Source organism: Bubalus kerabau, chromosome 1, assembly GCF_029407905.1.
Source record: "Bubalus kerabau isolate K-KA32 ecotype Philippines breed swamp buffalo chromosome 1, PCC_UOA_SB_1v2, whole genome shotgun sequence".
NCBI classification, from domain to species: Eukaryota; Metazoa; Chordata; class Mammalia; order Artiodactyla; family Bovidae; genus Bubalus; species Bubalus kerabau.
This window is the reverse complement of record NC_073624.1, coordinates 234,059,674-234,079,944: the sequence shown is the minus strand read 5'-3', so window position 1 is coordinate 234,079,944 and position 20,271 is coordinate 234,059,674.

Here is a 20,271-nt window from a genome sequence, read left to right as displayed (position 1 = left end):
ACCCAAAGGGAGGGGATACATGTGTATGTAGGAGTTTCCCAGGTGCACTGTGGTGAAGAATCCACCTGCCAGTGCAGGAAATACAAGAGATGTGGGTTCGATTCCTGGGTCAGGAAGATCCCCTGGAGGAGGAGGGTCTGGCAACCCTCTCCAGTATTCTTGCCTGGAGAATCCCATGGACAGAAGAGCCTGGCAGTCTACAGTCCATGGGGTTGCACAGTCGGACACCACTGAAGCAACTTAGCACACACGCACGCATATCAATCAACTCTTCAGTCCAGGGATCAGAGAGTCTTGCTCCATGCTCCACTGGTTGAATGACATTGGAGACAAATGTTCCTTAGGTCACACTTTGAAGAATGTTGGAGTTTCAATGGTCTGGGAACTTGGCAAAAATACTGAATTTTGTTAAAGAGATGGTATATTGAGCCTGAAGTAGAGCAAAGGCAGAGTTAGATATTCAGAGGCTTATCTTATTAAAATATTTTGGCTTAATTTTGAGTGAGTGAGTTCAAGTTGCTCAGTTGTGTCTGACTCTTTGCAACCCCATGGACTATACAGTTCATGGAATTCTCCAGGCCAAAATACTGGAATGGGTAGCCTATCCCTTCTCCAGCAGATCTTCCCAACCCAGGAATTGAACTGGGGTCTCCTGCATTGCAGGTGGATTCTTTACCAACTGAGCTATCAGCTTAATTTTGGGGGATCCCAAATAATAGAATGAGATCAATTGCTCTAATTTTCAGGAAGGAAGGAAGATTCTTGTTCAGTGCAAGAGTGGACAAAACAGTGTAGTATTTTAAAAATGAGGTACATTTCCTAGAGTGAGGTAGGGGAAGAGTGAATTGGTTGACGGGATGTATTCTTGCCCAGAATGTTGTTAAAGGAGGTCTCTGATATTTTGGAGGTAGGAGTGGATGTTTTCTCAGTTAATGTTTTCCATTCTGAGATTCTAAGGTACTCCTTTGGAAGTTAGTATTCACGCACTCATCATCTACTCTGAGTTAGGCTCACTGGTGAGTATACATCTATACTCAGTGGGAATATACACCCAGACTCTCATCTGGGTTTTTAGATCAGATGTGAGTCTGATCTGACCAGATTGAACTTCGTCTCCTGCGTTGGATGAGATTGGCCATTTGTCCCCCTACATTTTATGGAGGCCTCTTGATCACAAAATTTCCTAAGTGAAAAAGAATGTCTTCAAATGTGTTCATTAGATCCAAATCCAGTGCCAAATGGAAAACTCAGCACCCCCAGCTCGAGTCGTAATGTAGAAAGCATAGGAAGTGGTAACTTCTGTTTTTCTAAGTGAGCTTAATTGTTTAAAAGCCAGCTGGCTTCCAGGGTCCTGATGCCACATTTTTATTTCCCTGCAAATGAAGTTCTTCTCCACCCTGTTCCTTCTCTGCACGTCTCAGCCAAGAACAAGCTCTGTCTACAAGTAGCTTTCAGTGACAATTATAGTGGATATTGTTCCAAGCACCATCTTTGCTGGAGCCAGGGGACCCGGTAGTGCTCTGAGTCAGCATGTTGCCTCGTGAGGGTAGCCCAGTGGGAATGTAAAGCCTTCTCTGACCAGGCTTTCCTCCCTGGCTGTCCTCCAGGCTGGGGGTATACTGGAAGAAGGCAGCCGAATCTGATGAGAAATAAAGAGATGGGATTCAGGATGCAGTAGGTCCTTCTGAGCTTGGTGTGGTCACCAGAGTGCATCACTTCTTTCTCTCTGGATTCTTTGCATTTCGTCTTGAGCACATTCAAAATCTGTCCTCTTGGACAGGACCTGCCCTGGAGGCAACTGCACTGAAGCAGAGAAGAGGTTCATGATGTGTCTGTCTACCCTACCCTCATTGTTTCTTAAGCTGCTTTCCTGAGAAGACACTATTTTTCCCCCCAGCTTCTCTTGGTCTGGTTCAGTTTATTCCTTTAGGTAATGCTCATCAATAAACAAGCCTTAAGTTGAAGGTTGAGATTCTTTAAATCTCTTCTAGGCAATTCTCATCATCCTATTGGTGATAGGTGATTGCTCACTGGGGCTCACTAATTTTGAACCTTGAAAACAAATTTATCTAACTTACCATCTGTCCAGAGCTCCAAGTCCCAAGTTTCCTTCTTTCTTCTGTCCTCTGAGACTCTGACTTGCCTTTCATCAGAGATGTGTGTTTGTGTGTAGTCACTAAGTTGACTCTTTGTGACCTCATGGACTGTAGCCCTCCAGGCTCCTCCGTCCATGGGATTCTCCAGGCAAAAATAATGCATTCTTGTGCCATTTCCTTCTCCAGAGGATCTTCCTGGCCAGGGCTTCAAACCTGCATCTCCTGTGTCTCCTACATTGGCAAGTGGATTCTTTACCTCTGAGCCACCAGGGAAGCCCTTTCGTCAGGGATACCTATTCAATACCGCATTTATCTCTAAGCATTTATCAACAGTGCCTAGACTTTATGGATAACAAAGATTAAGAAGGTATTACAGGACTCTATATATTACCTTATGGTTAAAGTTGAAAACATTTATTTTGACAGCAGCACACAGAAAACCAGGTGATGTGTACAATGACATTTATTTTTCCACAAACATTTGTTGGCTGTCCTGATAGCATGGATAGTAGTAGGCAGGCAGGTTCTGGAGTCAGAACAGTTCCAATTGTAACTTCCTCATTTTCCATCTATGTAAATTTAAATCAAGTACTAGCTACTCTTGAGTGTCAGCAACGTAATCGGTACAATAGGACTAGTAATAGTACTGGCCTCAAAGAGGATTAAGTGAGGTAATATACATTAAGCATTTGACAAAAGTAACGATGTAATACCTGTTAGGTGTAAAGAAGTCACGTGTACCAGGCTTTATTCTTGACCTTCTTGTCAAGAACCCTGAAGTAACTGATTGGAGCAAGGGTTAGAGGAATTGAAACCCCACTACAAATTGAACTTTGTGTTACTAATTATAAGTATCTTTCCTCTAAATATTTGCTTGTTTATCTTTGCTTCCATCTTTGTGCTGCCCTAGGTCTTTTCATAGCTATTGAGCCCCATCTGTTCTCATTTATATTCAGCTGCTATTTAGAATATAAGTGTTAATTATCTCCTTAACACCTCACTGCTACTAATTCTGAGCACTCTGTGTTCTTGGTTCCTTTGGTTTATACCATCTGCCCAGGGTCCCATACCAATTGTCTTCATGATCTCTTCTGTGTTTTAGTGGTTCTTCACTTTCTTTTTAAAAGAGCATGTTTGAATTACCTCCTTTAACTATTATTTTAAGATACATTCTGATGATAGAAGCAATTCTCAGTATAAAATTTAGAAAAATAGGCAGTAAACAAGCCTATAAGACTTCCACCAAGATAAGACAAGGATTTGTATGTTAAATATATTTTGTGCTACTCTTTTTTCCCCATGAGTCTACATATGTGTGTTTCAAACTTAGGATCATATCATCATTAGATGGGAGTTTTTGGCTTCAAGTAACAAAATAACTCAAACTGGCTTGTAAAGTGAGGAAATAGATTAGCACAAATAACTGAAAATCCAGAGGCAGAAGAGAATTAAGGACTCCTTTAATCCAGTGGCTCTGCCTCCATTTTGTGGGATTTTCTCAGCTCTACTCTCTCATCTTTCAACTAGGAAGCACCGTAGCTTCTGCAACCCCAGACATCACATCTATACTCACAAAGTCCAGGCAGAAAGGGGCAAGCTCTTCTTACAGACTACTGCAAGTGTGGAGAGCCTTTCCCAAAAGCTCCCAGCAAACTTCCCTTTACATATCATTGGCCCCAATTGAATAGTGTGTCTTTTTCCTGAATCCAGACTAAAGGGAGATCAGTCCACCACGATTGGCCCAGTTCAGTGCGTCTTCAGTTTGGGTGTGTATCTGAATCCCCTCGAGGGCTTGTTAAAACTCAGATTTGGGGTTTTGCCTCCAGTGTTTGTGACTCAGTAGATCAAGATGGTGCCTGTTAATTGGCATTTCCAGCAAGCTTCCAGGTGATGCTAATGTCGCTGGTCCAGAGACCACCCTTTGAGAATCAGTGGCTTAGAAAAATTAAAGTCTCTGTTTGCAGATAGGTTCAATTTCTTCAAATGTTTTTTAGCCATGCAAAACAGGAAAGTTGAGCAGGATGGTGGAAAGAAAATCAAGGTGTCTACCACATGTTTGATGATTTCTCCCATATCAGAAAGTCGTTGAATATATGGATTTCACTGTTAAAATGTTATAAACCATGGTACTTCTGTATAATGGAATAATGTTTAGTCTGCTGTTGTTGGGCATTAATGGTTTGAGTATTTTGCTGTTATAAATTACACAGTAAGGAATGCCAGTGCACAAAATCTTTTGTGTCCTCCTCTGATTATTACCCAGAGACGCATTCCTAGAAGTAGAATTACTCTTCTGGCTATTCTTATCTCACTGACTCAGGGCTCTTTTCTCCAGAGAAAAAATGTCCTGTTTTCCCTCTGGTTTCCTTAAAGGGCCAGACCTTTATTGCTTGTGTACATTGGTGAAGTCCTTTCGCAGAGCTGTCAGGATGGGAAGGAGGGCAGGATGATTCAGCAAGTGGAAGCAAGCAGGGAGAACAGGTCCAGAGCCTTGAGAATGCGGGGCTGCTTTAGGGAGCAGGAAACCGTGTAGGAAGGTATGTGGAAGAAGTGAAGACAACATGGGCCCAGGAATCTGCATTTTGCCGAGTCTTCAGTGAGTCTCATGATCACAGAAGTTTAAAGAGGCACAGCTAGGTTGTAAAGAAACATTACAGTTTTTTTCATTATTATTATTATTATTTTGGCCATTGTGAGCAGTTGTGAGATCTTAGTTCCCTGACTACCTATGGAACCCCTGCCCTTGGCAGTTAGTGCGGTCCTAACCACTGCACCATCGGGAATTCTCTTTTCCTTTTTTTCTATGGAAACGATTTTGACCTTACAGAAAACATGCAGATATAGTATAAAGACTTTCTACTATACCTTTATTTGATTTATTAATTCACATTTCCTTATTTGCTTTATCCTTCTCTTGCTTTGTGTGGCCCCACAACTCTCTCTGTCTCTGTTTGTCTCTATAGGTATATTTTTCACAAACTATTTGAAAATAAGTGAAGTGCACCATGTACTTTTATCTCTAAATACTTCATGGTGTTTCTCACCTTTTCCTTATCTTGCACAGTGTTGACTTTTTTGAAGAATAGAGCTCTTCCTCTCTGTAACAGAATGCTCATTGTTTTGGGTCTGTCTAGTTGGACTATAAGGAAAGCTGAGTGTCAAAAAACTGATGCTTTTGAACTGTGGTGTTGGAGAAGACTCTTGAGAGGCCCCTGGACTGCAAGGAGATCCAACTAGTCCTCCCTAAAGGAAATCAGTCCTGAACATTCATTGGAAGGACTGATGCTGAAGCTGAAACTCCAGTACTTTGGCCACCTGATACGAAGAGCTGACTCATTGGAAAAGACCCTGATGCTGGGAAAGATTGAAGGCGGGAGGAGAAAGGGACAACAGAGGATGAGATGATTGGATGGCATTACCGACTCGACGCACTGCAGCAAACTAGGCTTCCCTGTTCTTCACCAGCTCCCATAGCTTGCTCAAACTCATGTTCATTGAGTCAGTGATGCCGTACAACCATCTCATCCTCTGTCGTCCCCTTCTCCTCCTGCCTTCAATGTTTCCCAGCATCAGGGCCTTTTCTAATGAGTTGATTTTTTGCATCAGGTGGCCCAAGTATTGGAGTTTCAGCTTTAGCATCTGTCCTTCCAATGAATATTCAGGACTGATTTCCTTTAGGATTAACTGGTTTGATCTCCTTGCAGTCCAAGGGACTCTGAATAGTCTTCTCCAACACCATAGTTCAAAAGCATCAATTCTTCTATAAACTTCAGTTCAGTTCAGTCGCTCAGTCATGTCCGACTCTTTGCGACCCCATGAATCACAGCACGCCAGGCCTCCCTGTCCATCACCAACTCCTGGAGTTCACCCAGACTGACGTCCATCGAGTCAGTGATGCCATCCAGCCATCTCATCCTCTGTCGTCCCCTTCTCCTCCTGCCCCCAATCCCTTCCAGCATCAGAGACTTTTCCAATGAGTCAACTCTTTGTATGAGGTGGCCAAAGTACTGGAGTTTCAGCTTCAGCATCATTCCCTCCAAAGAAATCCCAGGGCTGATCTCCTTCAGAATGGACTGGTTGGATGTCCTTGCAGTCCAAGGGACTCTCAAGAGTCTTCTCCAACACCACAGTTCAAAAGCATCATGGCGGATTCATTTTGATATTTGGCAAAACTAATACAATTATGTAAAGTTTAAAAATAAAATTAAATAAAAAACAACAACAACAAAAAAACAAAAGCATCAATTCTTTGGCACTCAGCCTTCTTCACAGTCCAACTCTCACATCCATACGTGACCACAGGAAAAACCATAGCCTTGACTAGACGGACCTTTGTTGGCAAAGGAATGTCTCTGCTTTTGAATATGCTATCTAGGTTGGTCATAACTTTCCTTCCAAGGAGTAAGCGTCTTTTAATTTCATGGCTGCAGTCACCATCTGCAGTGATTTTTGAGCCCAAAAAAATAAAGTCTGACACTGTTTCCACTGTTTCCCCATCTATTTCCCATGAAGTGATGGGACTGGATGCCATGATCTTCGTTTTCTGAATGTTGAGCTTTAAGCCAACTTTTTCACTCTCCACTTTCACTTTCATCAAGAGGCTTTTGAGTTCCTCTTCACTTTCTGCCATAAGGGTGGTTTCATCTGCATATCTGAGGTTATTGATATTTCTCCTGGCAATCTTGATTCCAGCTTGAGTTTCTTCCAGTCCAGTGTTTCTCATGATGTACTCTGCATATAAGTTAAATAAACAGGGTGACAATATACAGCCTTGACGTACTCCTTTTGCTATCTATAAACTTACTGATCATCAATATTTTTTCAGTTTCTGAGAAAGGTGGGCTTACATTTCCAACTAATATTGTAGATTTTTATCTTTTCTTTTAGTTCATCAGCTGTAATCTGTTTTGAAGATATATTTTATGCACTCTCTACTTTCAATATTTTCTGTCCTTATAGTTAAAGAATATATCTTACAAAGAGCATAAAATTAGATTTTGCTTTAAAAAAAAATGTAGTCTGTCAGTTATTGTCTTTTAAAAAGCTTTTTATTGGGTATAGTTGATTTACAAAGTTGTGTTAGTTTCTACTGTACAGCAAAGTGTATCAGTTATACCTATACACATAGTCACTCATTTTTAAACTATTTTCCCATATAGGCCATTACAAGTACTGAGTAGAGTTACCTGTGCTATATAGGAGGTCTTATTAGTTATCTATTATATATATAGTAATGTGTATATGGAGAAGGCAATGGCACCCCACTCCAGTACTGTTGCCTGGAAAATCCCATGGATGGAGGAGCCTGGTAGGCTGCAGTCCATGGGGTCGCACAGAGTCAGACACGACTGAAGCGATGCAGCAGCAGCAGCAGCAGCTGTGTGTATATGCCAGTTGAAATGTTTAGTCAGTTTACTTTTAATTACTGAGGTAATTGGGTTTAGTTATATGATCTTGCTGATTTTTTTAAAATAAATTAATTTATTTTAATTGGAGGCTAATTACTTTACAATATTGCAGTGGTTTTTTGCCATACATTGACATGAATCAGCCATGGGTGCACATGTGTCCCCATCCTGAACCCCTCTCCCACCTCCCTCCCCACCCCATCCCTTAGGGTTGTCCCAGTGCACTGGGTTTGAGTGCCCTGTTTCATGCATCAAACTTGGACTGGTGATCTGTTTCACATATGGTAATACACATGTTTCAATGTGATTCTCTCAAATCATCCCACCCTTGCTTTCTCCCACAGAGTCCAAAAGTCTGTTCTTTACATCTGTGTCTCTTTTACTGTCTCGCATATAGGGTCATCATTACCATCTTTCTAAACTCCATATATATGCATTAATATACTGTATTGGTGTTTTTCTTTCTGACTTACTTCACTCTGTATAATAGGCTCCAGTTTCATCTACCTCATTAAAAGTGAGTCAAATGAATTTTTTTATAGCTGAGTAATACTCCATTGTGTATACATACCACAGCTTTCTTATCCATTCATCTGCTGATGGACATCTAGGTTGCTTCCATGTGCTAGCTATTGTAAACAGTGCTGCGACGAACATTGGGGTACACGTGTCTCTTTCAATTCTGGTTTCCTCGGTGTGTATGCCCAGCAGTGGGATTGCTGGGTCATATGGCAGTTCTATTTCCAGTTTTTTAAAGGAATCTTCACACTGTTCTCTATATTGGCTATACTAGTTTGCATTCCCACCAACAGTGTAGGAGAGTTCCCTTTTCTCCACACCCTCTCCTTGCTGTTTTCTTTTTGATTTATTTTTTCTTTGTTTCTTTTTTGGATGAATTGATTATTTTCATTATTACATTTTTTCTATTCTGTTTACTTTAAAAATAGACGTTATCTTATTATTCCTTTAATGATTTTCCAGGACTGGATTTATCAGACTCTCCTAGATTAGTGCATTAACCACTTCCCAAGTGATGTAGGGATCTAACAACAGTTTAACCCCATTTACCTTTTGTGCTGTTACTATATATTTTAAATTTACACACATTTGACTTTCTGTAAGCCAAGAAAATTTTTTAAAACATTTTTTTAAAATATATTTTTAAAATACAAAATAACCCACCAATCCTCAGGTCTCCCCTTTCTAATCTTCTACTAAATCTTTTGTTTCAAATTCTAATACTAGTTATGGTGTTTTTCAGTTCTAAAGGTTTCGTTTAATTTAAAAAATAGATTCCAGGTCTTTTAAAATATCTGTATTTTTATTTTTCATTTGAGCATACTAATCATTTTTATTGTTGTTCAGTTGCTAAGTCATGTCTGACTCTTAGCGACCCCGTGGACTGCAGCATGCCAGGCTTCCCTGTCCTTCGCTATCACCTGGAGTTTGCTCAAACTAATACTAATCATAGTTATTTTGAAGTTCCTGTTTTATACCATTATTAGCTCACTCATCTGTGGATCTATTTCTAGTGAAACCCATTTCTTTTGATTTTTAGTCATTTGGTTTTTAAAAATTTTTTAGCTTGCTTATTACTTTTTTTTTTTGTATTATGGATGTTATGTATAAAAAATGTTAAAGTTCTAGATGAAGTTATTTTTCTTCAAAGAGGTCAATTTTTCTCCTAACAAGTAGATAGTATATAGATGAGTCAACTTGATCTTGTTAGAGGCTTTCTAATGGGTGGCTTCTTTCAGTTTTGTCCTTACTCCTGGAGTGTGATACTTACTTGTAGGGTATGACACTCATGTTACCTTATGATTTTTACCTTATGATTTTTGATGACATTTAAACTTCAAACTCCACCTTTTCAGCACCATACGATGGCGTGAAATATTTGCTCAGATTTTTAAGTGTTCAGTTGCTTCCCCCCTGCCCCACTGGGTATCTTAGAGTCTTTCCTTGCATAATGCATCTTATAATGTGATCAGTAATTTGCGAGGAATATGTGCCCAGTGTCCAGGTTCTGTTTTCTCTGTGATTTTGCCCTCAAGTCCTAGCTGCTCTGTCAGTCCTGAATACTAACTTTCATCTATCCATCCAGCAAGGCTGCCATTTGTTTTGAGCTTTATTTACCTGAACTTGTTATTGTTGTTTAGTCTCTAAGTTGTGTGACTCTTTTGTGACCCCATGAACTGTAACCCACCAGGTTCCTCTGTCCATGGGATTTCCAGGCAAAAGTACTGGAGTGGGTTGACATTTCCTTCCCCAGGCGATCTGCCTGACCCAGGGATCGAACCCTCTAAATACGTCTCCTCTAAATATGTCTTCTGTGTGGCAGGTGGATTCTTTACCACTGAGCCACCTACGGAGCCCATTTACCTGCATTACAATTCGGAAAATGCTCTCAGAGCGGGGAAAAAAAGCCAGAATGCTTAGCCCCTTTCTAAAATCTCTCCAAAATCATAATCTCCCCCACTTCCATTTCTGTCTGTGCTGATTGTTCTACTAGGCTTCAAACATTTTTTACATATTTTGTGCAGCTTTTATAGTTGTGTTTGGCAGGAGAGCTAGTCCAGTAGAAGCGACTCTATCATAGTAGGGCTTTAAAGTCTTTCATCTCAGTTTTAAGTAAATAAATTGAAGCTTGGAAAAGTTATGTAAATTGTCCAAAGTCAAATTGTTTGTAAATGGCAGAGCTGGGATTTAAATCTAGGCCTTCTGACTCCCAAGCTATGTTCTTATCAACTATACTTAGTACATCCTGATCATAATAGTGACTGTGTATTGAGTACTTATTATGCCCCAGGCAGTGTTAGTTGCTTTCAAAATAATATCTTTTTTCTTGTTAAAAATCCTATCAAAGAGAAGGTGTTATCTCTATTTTACAGATGTAGAAACGAAACTCAGGAGTTCAGGTCTTTTTTTCAAGGGTATTGAGAACATAAATGGCAACTTATGGGTTTGAATCCAACTCTGTACCATCTCCTACCCTCATACAAGAAGTTAATTATTAGATGTAGGAACTTGGCCAATTACTTCTCTGAGCTCTAGCATTCTAATTTGTAGATGTGAATATCAATAATATTGTTTGACTTGCAGAGGAAGTTATGGGTGGGAAGACAGTGTAAAGGTTCATGGCATTCCAAGACATGAATATTAACTTTTGGACAGTTTTATCAACTCATGCTACAATGTTATTGATCCAAATGGAGGAGTCCCATGGGGGCCCAGGAATACTGACACTCCATAAGTATATCTGGTGGCTTTAATGTTAATGACCACTGACAAGTTGGAAAAATATTTCTAAATATGTCTTTTAAGCATTGTTAAAGACTGGTTTTAAACAAATGTGTAAAATAAATTACTGTGTTTAAAACTTTTATGTGATTATTGTTAACTGATATAAAAGTTGCAGGAGAAAATGTCTTCTCTGCATAGTTTTTGAGTTGTTTTATCAAATATTAAATTGTTTCTGCAAAGTTCTTCAGTTTGAATAGGGTTAAGTAATTTTTAGTGCAACATATATTATTTTTCTTTAAAGCAACAAAGTATTCTACCTCCAATTTTGAATATTTGTGCCTTAAAAAAGAAATCTCTCTGCTGATCCAAAAGTTACAGATTTATCCTTTACATACTGTAATTTCCTTAATTTTGATTTTATTTGACTCAATTTCAACAAATATGCATTCAGCAACTGCTGTTTGCCTGGCACTCCAGGGGAGGCAAACAAGTGTCTGTGGCTCAGCCCGCATCTTCTAAAAATCTCATGAGTGAGACTGAGATCTCAAGCCTGAGATCATCGTAGTATAATAGAAACGCATAGAGCAATGGCTATATTGAGCACAAAGAAGCACTAAAGCACGTGGCATAGCCACTCTTGCTTTGGGTGTTCAGGAATGTTGGGGAGAACTTTCAGAGGTCAGACTCTATAGTTGGTCCCCTTGAATTTAAAACCCAGCTCTGTTGCTTACTGACCACATGACCTTTGGCAAGTTATTTACCCCTGTAAGGCTTGTTCCTCTTTTGTAAAATGGAGATAATAATAGTACCTAATTAATAGGTTTCTTGTGAGGAGTTTATCTATATGCATGTTTAACACAGTACCTTTCTCAATATGATGTTCTATAAATTGTTATTGTTATTATGAATATTAATGAAGGATGACAGAACTTGGCCTTAAGTGGTGCAAAGCATTCTGGGAGGTGAGATTGTTTGTGGAGCGAAAAGAGCCCATTCTCCAGAGAGCTAACAGAAATGGGCAGGAGAAGGAACAGTTAGACATGTTTATGCCCACAGTTTGGAATGGTCTTTGTTCCCTCCCTTAGATTTGGCACCTGTCTCCAATCTTCTTTTTGCTAAGCTCAGTTTTGCCATGTAAGGTTATGAGGGCTGATGAAGTGGCTAAAGTAGGTAAAGTTATTTTTCCCTAAGGTTTCATCATTCTCTGTTTCTCATGGGGTCTTACATGAACCTTCAGAAGTCGAAAGTTCTTTCTCTCCTGAAGGCATTCCCATGGAATTGAGGGCACCTTTTTTGGGGAATTGGGTTCACTTGTCTGAAGGGTGAAGTCTTATTATGTGTAATCAGTCAACTCCGTTTTTAAAATTAATTAATTTACTGGCTTGGCTGTGTTGGTCTTAGTTTCGGCACACCAAGTCTTTGTCGCATCACGTGGAATCTTTTCGTTGCAGCGCAGGGACTTTCTAGTTGTGTTGTGTAGGCTTCAGTAGTTGTGGCATGTGGGAACATAGTTCCCTGGTCAGGGATCATACCAACTGGCAAAGCAGATTCTTAACCACTGGCCAACAAGGAAGTCCCCACTCAACTCCATTTTATTCATCTTTCTAGATCAATTGCTCATAGAGTAACCATACTAAAAACACCCACCCCCATATTATCATTAAGCTTAAAACTGGTTGGGTGACGTTGGGCAACTTCAGCTTGTCCAGATGTTGCAGTTCTGTTTTCCCTACCCTGTTACTGTAGGGCTAGCTGTGCTATCTGAAGTGGCCAGACCTCTAGTCCAGGTGTCCTCAGGAGTAAGTCAGGACACAGCAGAAGTCTCATGCTTGTGAGCAGCTGAGAGAAGTCAGTTGGGACTCACTGTTAGGGCATTGGCTTCCCCAGGTCCTCCTCCAGTCCTAGGACTGGTGAATTACAATTTAAGGAGTTTTTCTCCATAATATGTTTACTCATTGGTGGCTAGTGGCAGGTGGGGAGAAGGTAAAAGTTAAACCCCATTCATGAACAGTTGTTTTGTGGGGTCACCAGGATTGGCAGTGGTGATCTGGTGCCAGGAACCCTATACCACCTCCTCCCATCCCAAGCTTCGTTGCATTGACACTGATAGGGATCAGGCTTTATCCCGTGTTCAAAGGGAGAGTAGCTGATAGTCCCACGGTAAGGCCAAATAACAAGACTTTTGAGAGACATGATATTAAAAAAAAAAAAAAAAACACAGCAGAATGAATTGCAGTTCTGTCAGAAGCAGAAATATTAAAAAAACAAACCAAATGACTGAGAATCTTAAGTTAGCCTGAAGGGATATCAGGAAAGATATGAAGAGTATGAAATAAAAACAACCAATCACAAGAGTAACCAAGCAGAAGTCTTCCTGTATGTAAAATATTACCATCTGGGGAATTTGAGAAAAGTTTCCAGCATCTTTATTATTTATTATAACTGTATATACATCTACAGATACCTCAATAAAATTTTCATTAAAAAGAGAGGCAGTATCTCTCATATTTAAAGAATATTGTTGGTCAGTCGGTAAGGCATGTCTGATTCTTTTGCTTTTGTTTTCTATCCCATCGACTGTAGCATGCCAGGTTCCTCTGTTTTCCACTATCTCCCAGCATTTATTCAAATTCATGTCCATTGAGTCAGTGATGCTATGTAACCATCTCATCCTCTGCCATTCTCTTCTCCTTTTGCCTTCAGCCTTTGCCAGCGTCAGGGTCTTTTCAAATGAGTCAGCTCTTTGCATCAGGTTGCCAAAGTATTGGAGTTTCAGCTTCAACATCAGTCCTTCCAATGAACACTCAGGACTGATCTCTTTTAGGATGGACTGGTTGGATCTCCTTGCAGTCCAAGGGACTGTCAAGAGTCTTCTCCAACAGCACAGTTCAAAAGCATCGATTCTTCAGTGCTCAGCTTTCTTTATAGTTCAACTCTCACATCCATACGTGACTACTGGAATTTGGGACTGGAATGAAAACTGACCTTTTCCAGTCCTGTGGCCACTGCTGAGTTTTCCATATTTGCTGACATATTGAGTGCAGCACTTTCACAGCATCATCTTTTAGGGTTTGAAATAGCTCAACTGGAATTCCATCACCTCCATTAGCTTTGTTCGTAGTGATGCTTTCTAAGGCCCACTTGACTTCACGTTCCAGGATGTCTGGCTCTAGGTGAGTGATCACACCATTGTGATTATGTGGGTCATGAAGATCTTTTTTTGTACAGTTCTTCTGTGTATTCTTGCCACTTCTTCTTAATATCTTCTGCTTATGTTAGGTCCATACAATTTCTGTCCTTTATTGAGCCCATTTTTGCATGAAATGTTCCCTTGGTATCTCTGATTTTCTTGAAGAGATCTCTAGTCTTTTCGCATTCTCTTGTTTCCTCTATTTCCTTGCATTGATCGCTGAGGAAAGCTTTCTTATCTCTCCTTGCTATTCTTTGAAACTCTGCATTCAAATGGGTATATCTTTCCTTCTCTTCTTTGCTTTTCACTTCTCTTCTTTTAACAGCTATTTGTAAGGCCTCCTCAGACAGCCATTTTGCTTTCTTGCATTTCTTTTTCTTGAGGATGGTCTTGATCCCTGTCTCCTATACAATGTCACAAACCTCCGTCTATAGTTCATCAGGCAGTCTATCAGATCTAGTCCCTTAAATCTATTTCTCACTTCTACTGTATAATCATAAGGGATTTGATTTAGGTCATACCTGAATGGTCTAGTGGTTTTCCCCACTGTCTTCAATTTAAGTCTGAGTTTAGCAGTAGGAGTTCATGATCTGAGCCACAGTCAGCTCCTGGTCTTGTTTTTGCTGGCTGTATGGAGCTTTTCCATCTTTGGTTGCAAAGAATATAATACATCTGATTTCGATATAGACCATCTGGTAATGTCCATGTGTAGAGTCTTCTCTTGTGTTGTTGGAAGAGGGTGTTTGCTATGACCAGTGCATTTTCTTGGCAAAACTCTATTAGCCTTCACCCTGCTTCATTCTGTACTCCAAGGCCAAATTTGCCTTTGTCTTACTCCAGGTGTTTCTTGACTTCCTACTTTTGCATTTCAGTCCCCTATAATGAAAAGGATATCTTTTTTTGGGTATTAGTTCTAAAAGGTCTTGTAGGTCTTCATAGAACCATTCAACTTCAGCTTCTTCAGTGTTACTGGTCAGGGCATAGACTTGGATTACTGTGATATTGAATGGTTTGCCTTGGAAACGAACAGAGATCATTCTGTTGTTTTTGAGACTGCACCCTAGTACTGCATTTCAGACTCTTTTGTTGACCATGATGGCCACTCCGTTTCTTCTAAGGAATTCTTGCCCATAGTAGTAGATATAATGGTCATCTGAGTTAAATTCACCCATTCCAGTCCATTTTAGTTCGCTGATTCTGAAAATGTCGATGTTTACTCTTGCCATCTCCTGTTTGACCACTACCAATTTGCCTTGATTCATGGACCTAACATTCCAGGTTCCTATGCAATATTGCTCTTTATAGCATTGGACCTTGCTTCTATCACCAGTCACATCCACAGCTGGGTATTGTTTTTGATTTGGCTCCATCCCTTCATTCTTGCTGGAGTTATTTCTCTACTGATCTCCAGTAGCATATTGGGTAATTACCCATTTGGGGAGTTCATCTTTCAGTGTCCTATCTTTCTGGCTTTTCATACTGTTCAATGCCAAAGAATGCTCAAACTACCGCACAATTGCACTCATCTCACATGCTAGTAAAATAATGCTTAAAATTCTCTAAGCCAGGCTTCAGCAATACATGAACCGTGAACTTCCAGATGTTCAAGCTGGTTTTAGAAAAGGCAGAGGAACCAGAGACCAAATTGCCAACATCTGCTGGATCATCGAAAAAGCAAGAGAGTTCCAGAAAAACATCTATTTCTGCTTTATTGACTATGCCAAAGCCTTTGACTGTGTGGATCACAATAAACTGTGGAAAATTCTTCAAGAGATGGGAATACCAGACCACCTGAACTGCCTCTTGAGAAACCTGTATTCAGGTCAGGAAGCAACAGTTAGAACTGGACATGGAACAACAGACTGGTTCCAAATAGGAAAAAGAGTATGTGAAGACTGTATATTGTCACCCTGCTTATTTAACTTATATGCAGAGTACATCATGAGAAACACTGGGCTGGAAGAAGCACAAGCTGGAATTAAGATTGCCAGGAGAAATATCAATAACCTCAGATATGCAGATGACACCACCCTTATGGTAGGAAGTGAAGAACTATGAAAGTGAAAGAGGAGAGTGAAAATGTTGGCTTAAAGATCAACATTCAGAAAACTAAGATCATGGCATCCAGTCCCATCACTTCATGGCAAATAGATGGGGAAACAATGGAAACAGTGTCAGACTTTATTTTTGGGGGCTCCAAAATCACTGCAGATGGTGATAGCAGCCATGAAATTAAAAGATGCTTGCTCCTTGGAAGGAAAGTTATGACCAACCTAGACAGCATATTGAAAAGCAGAGACATTACTTTGTCAACAGAGGTCCATGTAGTCAAGGCTGTGGTTTTTCCAGTGGTCATGTATGGATGTGAGAGTTGGACTATAAAGAAAGCTGAGTGTCTAAAAACTGATGCTTTTGAACTGTGGTGTTGGAGAAGACTCTTGAGAGTCCCTTGGACTGCAAGGAGATCCAACTTGTCCATCCTAAAGGAAATCAGTCCTGGGTGTTCATTGGAAGGACTGATGTTGACGCTAAAACTCCAATACTTTGGCCCCTTGATGTGAAGAGCTGACTCCTTGGAAAAGACCCTGATGCTGGGAAAGTTGAGGGCAGGAGGAGAAGGGGATGACAGAGGATGAGATGGTTGGATGGCATCACCGACTCAATGAACGTGGGTTTGGGTGGACTCCAGGAGTTGGTGATGGACAGGTAGGCCTGGTGTGCTGTGGTTCATTGGGTTCCAATGAGTCTTACACAACTGAGCGACTGAACTGAACTGAACTGTTCATGGGGTTCTCAAGGCAAGAATACGGAAGTGGTTTGCCATTCCCTTCTCCAGTGGACCAAATTTTCTACATATTAGATGGTTAAGAAGTACATAAAAACCACAGTAAATATGGCCCTTTTCCTTGCAAAAGACCAGAACTTTTGCTTGTGTGGATGGGCCTCAGGAAGACTGCATGTGAGTGTTATGGTGAGGTGGAAGGAGGCTTGTCTGAAGTTGGAGGAAAGTTGTAACACATCCATGTAGCTTATTATGGACATGGTGAAGTGATGCATCTGATGGCTGTGTGGAATTATTCATGTGTGCATTTTGTTTCTTGTAGAGGAAATTATACATAAGAAAATGAAAAATTTGTATTATGCTCAAATATGTATCATACATCCTAATATATCAATCATATTGAAAAAAAAATCAACCTTTCAAAATAAGTGTTACAGCAGAACTGATTGTACCTGTCGGGCACTGAGAGGAAATTAAGGCAGAAATAAGGTAACCCAGAAGCTTTTAAACATGACACTTTGATTTTTAAAAAGTTTTATTTATTTTTTAATTTTTTAGTTAAATGGAAGATTCTTTAGAGGCTATCATGCTTTATAATTTTCAGAAGTTTTACACACATGGTTTCATATAATCCCCTGGTAACTCTTTTTCTCTTATCCCCTGCCCCTATACTGCCCCTCCCCACTTCCTGTCCCCACTATAGTTCCACAATAGAGGACAAACCACTAATTTGTTCTCTATATCTGTGAGTCTGCTTCTTTTTTTTTAATTTGCCAGTTGTATTTTTTTAGATTCCACATATAAGTGATATCATACAATATTTGGTTTTCTTTTACTAATTTTATGATGCCCTCCACGATTACCCAAGTTGCTACAAATGATGGTATTTTATTATTTTCTATGGTGGAGTAGTATTCCATTATATATAATAAAATATATACCACATCTTGTTTATCCATTCATCTGTTGATGGACACTTAGGTTGCTTCCATACCTTGGCAATTATACATCATGCTGCTTTGAATATTGGGGTGCAGTGTACTTCTCTTAACCCAGCACTATCACCTCTAGGAATTTAACCTAAGGAAATATTAAGAGATGTTGCCCATTAATAAATAAAAATTTTTTAGCATAGTGAAAATTTTTGAACAAGGTTAAGGCCAACCATATGAGATTGTTAAATTATGGCCATTCATTAACAAAACAGTATGTTGTTGTTAATAATCATTTTTCAAAAGGGCATATATATATATATATACACATATATAAATAAATTTAAGTAAAAAAATGTTGAGTTGGTTTAAAGGAAAGCATTATGTACATACTGGAACAGGTAGCACACAAACATGGTGAAGTCTTGGGAGTAGTGTTGAAATACTGACATTTAAAAAAGACTAGTCAGTCATATCAGGTCCAGATTATTAGCCTGTAACCTATTGCTTATCTATTTATACTTTCGGAGAAGGCAATGGCAACCCATTCCAGTACTCTTGCCTGGAAAATCCCATGGATAGAGGAGCCTGGTAGGCTGCAGTCCATGGGGTCACCAGGAGTTCGACACGACTGAGCGACTTCACTTTCACTTTTCACTTTCATGCATTGGAGAAGGAAATGGCAACCTACTCCAGTGTTCTTGCCTGGAGAATCCCAGGGACGGGGGAGCCTGGTGGGCTGCTGTCTATGGGGTCGCACAGAGTCGGACATGACTGAAGTGACTTAGCAGCAGCAGCAGGTCTCAGAGGTTATACAAATCTCCCAACCTCTTGGATTATAGAATTGAGGTTTCCTGAAGGCTGTTTAAAGAAATCTGGCATCCAATGATGAATCATTAAAAGGGCATATATTGATGAGAAAATATTCATGATATATTACCAAAATTTGAAATGATCATTTCACAAGGCTGTTTATGGAATATCAATTTTATAAAACCAATAAATTACATATATATCTAGCACAAATGTTGAAATGACACATGTTAACATTATCTTTTGGTAATTAGTTTATGCTTGCTTTATGTTTGTGCTTTCTTATTTTTCCCTAATATTTCAGCAGTGAATTTGTATTTTCTTAAAAAAAGATTATTTGTCTCATTTAAACTAAAAAAAGCACAGCTTGTCTTGATTCAGGATGCATTTGGTGTCCCCAGGACCCATCTTTCATCTCAGCTTTCCCAGAGTACCTTCACAGTTGGGGTCCCCCTCCAGACCCTTGTGGGAGTTGGAAGGAGGCTGCTGACTCATGTCTAGAAGAAAAGAGCCTGTGTCTGTTTTTATAATGAGAGAAAAATATACCTAAGTTTTAAAAGAACATACAATGATTTTACTGATGGAACCAAGTCCTAGAAGTCAAAGACAGGAGTAGGATCCGGGCACCAGCAAGGAGATACACACAGACACATACACACAGACACAGGCATACCCACACAGACACACACAGAGGCACACACAGACAAACATGCAGAGACACACAGATACACACACAGACACACACAGAGGCACACACATGCAGACACACACAGAGATACACAGACACACACACATGTACACACACACAGATACACACACAGACACACAGAGATACACACACAGACACACATACAGACACACACAGAGACACACACACAGACACACACAGATGCACGCACACAGACACACATGCAGACACACACAGAGATACACACACAGACACATATGTAGACACACAGAGAGATACACACACACAGAGACACACATGGAGACACACACAGACACACACACACATACATTTTCTTTCCCCTCCAAGAGGACTTCTGTGTGTGTGAATATGGATAGACCGCTGTGTTTCCTCCTCGCTCGAATCGTCCTTGAGGCTCCAGAGACCCATATGCTATCCTGATTACCATACTAGTCAGGGAAGTGTCTGGTATGTTTAATCTAAATCACTCTTTCTGGAAAACATAATACATTTTTTGATGTGTTTAACCTTTTGGAGAAATCGACTGGACATTATCTTTCAGCCACCAGAGTGCTGTTACATTAAATCTACCATCAGCCTTCTCCAATAGGGTGGTTTGTCTCTTTTTAATTTGCCTGTGAAGTGATGATGATGATCTGGAGTAGAGAATGAACTGTGTCTAAATCACAAGTAAGGATGAAGGAATGCCATGTGTGGGAAGTGGCACTTCAGAGCTTGAAATTTTGTATCAAATGTGACATCCTAGGGTCCTGCATTGGGTGATGTTTCAGAAAGCCTATCACCATCATGTTGAATATTCATTAACAGCAGCTTTGGTTTGTTGTACATTTTCCATGTGCTAGAAGATCCGAAGGAAAGAAGATAGTCTGGTGGGGACACAATATAGACCTGGAAGGAATGAGGTTTAGTGGAGTTGTTGTTTATGTGTTAGTCAGAGGGCAAGGTCATGGCAGACATATCACCATAGTGACTCAAATGGTTGGTGGATCACCTGTATCTTAATCTGACTTTTTGAGGTTTTAAGATTTAGATGCTTGGGCTCCAAGATCTAAGAGCCAGAATCTCTGGGAGTGGCTCAGGATTTTAAATATGCATTCT